Raw genomic sequence first — 6,000 nt, forward strand, 5'->3', positions numbered from 1 at the left:
TTTTTGGTCCGAAAAATACGATTAAGAGGCAGAAAGATCACCGTAGCATTTAAAATATAAATATCTGGGAGACCGAGCTTTGCTCTGAAAACATATAAATATAAAAACTCACGTTAGAGCCATTTCCGAGATCCCCGAAATATATAAATAAACAAGAATTGCTAGTTTAAAGGTATTTATATTAGATAAACACAGTTTATTCCGAGAAAGGACATATGTGGCGTTCTACGAAAAAGGTACCTTACGGCGGCTGGCGCTTACGTCGCATAGCACCGCAATAATATTAGAGCGGCGATAATAATAGCGTAAGCGCCAACCGCCATAAAATGCTGTTGTGGGTGTGTGTCGTGTAGTGTTTGTTGATAACAAATACTATTATTAACTTAACCTCTAGAGGTTAAGGCTAGCCGCCCATACGTCAAACCTTGCCAAGCAGTGGGACGCAAAATGAAATTATATTTTTTCAACACAAAGTTCAAATTAGAATGGAACAGGAGACCTTTTTATAGGTCTCTGGGCGGCTAAAGGTTAAACCACCTATGACATGTTCGTTTACTATAAGATATACGTCTCAAGCCTCAACACTGTTCGTGTGGAGTTATTAATGTTAATTTTCTAAGGTAATATTGAGACACATCAGTCCCGAGTTCTCGCTACATTTCCCGTTCCTAATGGAACTTGTTATGTTGCTTTTAGTACCAGACACGTGTTGTCCAGTTATGTACACATAGGTACGTGAGGTTTCCTGGCAGCAAGTACTTTGTAGTTAACGATAAAGTTACCTTTTACATGAAAAAGGAACATGAAATGTTTACTACTCGTCTTCATCTCCTTCCTCGCGTTATCCCGGCTTTTTGCCACGGCTCAAGGGACCCTAAGGTCCGCTTGGCAACTAATCCCAAGAATTGGCGTAGGCACTAGATTTTACGAAAGCGACTGCCATCTGACTTTAACCCAAAGGGTAAACCAGAACTTATTGGGATTAGTCCGGTTTCCTCACGATGTTTTCCTTCACCGAAAAACGACTGGTAAATATCAAATGATACCCATGATCGAAATGGATTGTGCTTAATAATTTCAGCCTATATACGTCCCACTGCTGGGCACGGGCCTCCTCGCATGCGCGAGAGGGCTTGGGCTATAGTCCCCACGTTAGCCCAATGCGGATTGGGGACATCACATACACCTTTGAATTTCTTCGCAGATGTACGCAGGTTTCCTCACGATGTTTTCCTTCACCGAAAAGCTAGTGGTAATATCAAATGATATTTCGTACAAGTTCCGAAAAACTCATTGGTACGAGCCAGGATTTGAACCCGCGACCTCCTGATCGAAAGTCGGACGACATATCCACTTGGCCACCACCGCTTTTCAGATTGTGCTTAAATTATGTAAATATAAAGTACCTAAGTAAATTGGGTGAGATATGATAAACGCCTCTCTTTACATCTGACACGCGACAAATTGCCTGCCATTTCTGTATCACGGCTGTTACATGTCATATACACAGACATATATTTAAATATTTGAAGTATCCCTCAATTTATCATAATAATGCTACGTTACGTTATTTGAGAATTACCTACGCTTCTTCGAATGTTATTAACCCTTAAATTGGCATTGTGCATCACAGTGTACGTTAGTTAGTAAAAATTCCTGTCGTAAACATATCTAATTTCCTAAGCTTTTATTAACAGAAACTACTTAATAATGATGTTATCAATAGTAATTAAATATGTGATATGGCATAAAATTAAAATTAACGTCGCTATCAAAAAATCTGTTCGAAGCGGCGACGCTCGCCAGTACATCTAATAAGTTTTATTAAATTTTAACAACTTTTCTGTAGGCAAGTTATGATTATTATGTTTTGTGTTTCATAAGAAAATGGTAAAGTATATGAATAATTGGTCATTTTGTGTGCATAAGGCATAATAATAAAGATAATCACTGGTAAATTGGAATGTACACCACGGTTACCGTTGACAAGTTTGTAAAGATGTAACTACGGTAACCACCGTGTACGTTGCCAACCTATCTGTACTTAACTTTTGTTTTGAATCTATCGATTTTACGTGTCCTTGTTTATTTAAAATATTTTTAAACAGAATGGTTTCCTTTCTTAGTCTGTAGTATTTAACACTATGTAGATCGCATAAGATTTTAGCTTTAATTCACGTAATAAATGTATGTTCTGATTATGAATAAGATTCCGATGAGGAACCAACGCGCATTCAAACAATACTATTCTGACGATAGCCCTGATCCACCTTCTTTAAATTCTTCTTTGGAGCGATTAAATTTGCTAGACAGCTTGTCGGACGAGGATGAGGTCGATAAATATAATCAAGCACGATTTAATTCCGAAAGCACGTTGATTCTCTTTCGAGCGTATTAGAGTTCTGTAATCTCCACCTACAGTTATTTATGATTTATTGATATTATTTGCCTACACTACACTTGAACACTCATCGCCATTAACTACATACTAGGGCAACAAGAGGTTCATATAAACACGTGAAATGTACCAGCCTGAAAAAAAACAGAATTAGATACAGCTTTAGCCCTAATAGCATTTTCTTGTAGGGATTTTGTTGGGCCTTTGTTTACGTATTAGTTGGGCAACCGTTATATTTGGCCGTACGATTTGCTGGAGGGCCCTCGACAAAGGCCCTCCCGAAGATTCCCAACAGAGGGCCATTAGAGTAATTTTTTCGTTGGGCCTATTTAAATAAATCATACAATTATTCAACGGTGGTGGTTTTGGTTGGGCCGTGGTTGGGCCTATACACATTTGTTTGATGGTTGGTTAATTGTTACATTTGGCCGTACGATTTGCTGGAGGGCCCTCGACGAAGGCCCTCCCAAAGATTCCCAACAGAGGGCCATTAGAGTAATTTTTTCGTTGGGCCTATTTAAATAAATCATACAATTATTCAACGGGGGTGGTTTTGGTTGGGCCGTGGTTGGGCCTAAACTCATTTGTTTGATGGTTGGTTAATTGTTACATTTGGCCGTATGGCTTGCTGTAGGGCCAACTGCAAAAAAATAAAAAAGGGCAATTTCTTCGTTGTGCTTCTGTTTGCAAATTCAACAATTACTCATCGGCAAGTCAGGTAGGTCGGTAGGTAGTCGTGCACCAGGTTGAAGGCCCAACACAGCTTGTCCCACAAAGGGCCAACATTGTAACTTTAACGTTGGGCCTTGTGTAGGATTCTTACAATATTACCGTAGGTAAATAGTTGTGTAATTTATAGTGGGCCTACAGTCTTAATTATGTAATGGGCTTTTGTTGACGAGTCCTACAGTTACCCTACGTTAGGTAAGTGGTTGTGTAATAATAATGGGCCTTTGCTGATAAATATTACAATTACACTACGGTAGGCATTGGTTGTATCCACATGAAGGCCCTAGGCAGCAGTTGTTGTTAATCTTCTCTGTATCGTTCCAATTTTAGTATATGTACTGCCGAAGCAAGTACACTTACTATACACTCTAATTTGTATATATACTAACCGCACTTCGAAACTTCGTAAGCGAGATTTATGTTTTTTGAGATTTAAATTGAGAAAATGTTGGTAAAATACAATTTTTTAAATTTATGTATAAATTTTATAGTTATAGCTATTAGATTTATAAGTTACTTTAAAAAAATATTATGATTATATCCGGAATAACGAGAAAATAACTATAACTTCGATGTTTGGAGACAGTAACGCCATCTAGTGACGCCACAAGCAAACTCAACTGGTATTGTTGGGCATCAGTACCACAGCCAATGTTGGTAAATGCGATATTTGTGCTCACTGGGCCAACGAATGTTATCGTTGTTTAGCCACCGGTACCAAAATACACAAAGGCCCATTGTTAGGCGTCAGTGCCACAGCCAATGTTGGTAAATACGATATTTGTCATCATTGGGCCATCGGATGATATCTTTGACTAGCCAACGTTACCAAAATACACAAAGGCCCATTGTTGGGCATCCGTGCCACAGCCAATGTTGGTAAATGCGGTATTCGTCACCATTGGGCCAACGAATGTTATCGTTGTTTAGCGAACGGTAGCAAAATACACGAAGGCCCATTTCTGGGCCTCAATGCTACAGCCAATGTTGGTAAATGCGATATTTGTCATCATTGGGCCATCGGATGATATCGTTGACTAGCCAACGTTACCAAAATACACAAAGGCCCATTGTTGGGCATCAATGCTACAGCCAATGTTGGTAAATGCAATATTTGTCGTCATTGGGCCATCGGATGATATCGTTGATTAGCCAACGTTACCAAAATAAACAAAGGCCCATTGTTGGGCATCAGTGCCACAGCCAATGTTGGTAAATGCGATATTTGTCATCATTGGGCCATCGGATGATATCGTTGATTAGCCAACGTTACCAAAATACACAAAGGCCCATTGTTGGCCATCAATGCTACAGTCAATGTTGGTAAATGTGATATTTGTCGTCATTGGGCCATCGGATGATATCGTTGATTAGCCAACGTTACCAAAATAAACAAAGCCCCGTTGTTGGGCATCAATGCTACAGCGAATGTTGGTAAATGCGATATTTGTCGTCATTGGGCCATCGGATGATATCGTTGATTAGCCAACGTTACCAAAATAAACAAAGGCCCATTGTTGGGCATCAGTGCCACAGCCAATGTTGGTAAATGCGATTTTTGTCATCATTGGGCCATCGGATGATATCGTTGACTAGCCAACGTTACCAAAATACACAAAGGCCCATTTTTGGGCATCCGTGCCACAGCCAATGTTGGTAAATGCGGTATTCGTCACCATTGGGCCAACGAATGTTATCGTTGTTTAGCGAACGGTAGCAAAATACACAAAGGCCCATTGTTGGGCATCACTGCCACTGCCAATGTTGGTAAATGCGATATATGTCATCATTGGGCCAACGAATATTATCGTTGTTTAGCCAACGGTACCAAAATACACAAAGGCCCATCGTTGGGCATCTATGCCACAGCGAATGTTGGTAAGTGCGATGGTGGGCCAATACAAAATTAACGTTGGCTACAGAACGAACCTCATCCCAACGTTTTCCCTACCGTTGGCACCGTGGGCCCCAACGAAAATGCTACTAGGGAGGTTACTTTTAGAACTTCCGGTTTGAGCTATTCGAAGGACATTGTAAAGCGACGAAGATTGGTAGCCGATGAAATGAAAGTTGAGAAACTGTGCCATAAGAAAAAAAACAAAAGGCTCTGAAATAGCGTCCTAGAGTTACAGACTTTCTTTGGTTTAACAACATGGGGCATTTTCCTGAGAGTGGACCGTAAAATGTACACAACTACAGGGATAGACAAAATTTTATAGCGTCAAATGCAATATGCTCCTTTGTTTAATTGTCGGAGAAACAAAAAAACTAAATTGCTTTTAACAATTTCACACTAAATTATGTTTTTTCATAATAATTTACGTTAATTTTTATATAATATTTTACTGGCTTCTTGGCAGCGGTAACCAGCGTGTACATAGAACAATGTTACTTTTCTTGTTATAAAATTGGCAACGTGCATGGTGATGTACATAGATTTTCTGAAAAACCGATAATACTGGATTTTTTCAAACATTTTTCTGTAGACCCCCAGACGGTATTAAATAAAGGTATGCTACTATATTACTTGTTTTTACAAATTTTTACTCTTGCCAATTTAAGGGTTAATGTAACATTTTGGTAATTTAGGTATTTAGTATATAAAATAATCTTCACTGATGACGATTCTCTTATTTGAGACGATTTTAGGATCAGTTTATAAATTTTTGCGTGTTATTTTTCTGATATTTGATTTAATAATACTTTGCCTGCCATTACAATAGAAATAAAAATAAATTATTTAAAAATAATATCTCAGACACGAAATAACCAACTATCACTCAACAGTCGATACAAATTTTCGTAACCGCCGCAGCACATGGGATGTCTACTGGCATAAATGTCTGTGCATTCATCCCATGTTGCGCCTTTTA

Source organism: Cydia fagiglandana, chromosome 17 (assembly GCF_963556715.1).
Source record: "Cydia fagiglandana chromosome 17, ilCydFagi1.1, whole genome shotgun sequence".
NCBI lineage: Eukaryota > Metazoa > Arthropoda > Insecta > Lepidoptera > Tortricidae > Cydia > Cydia fagiglandana.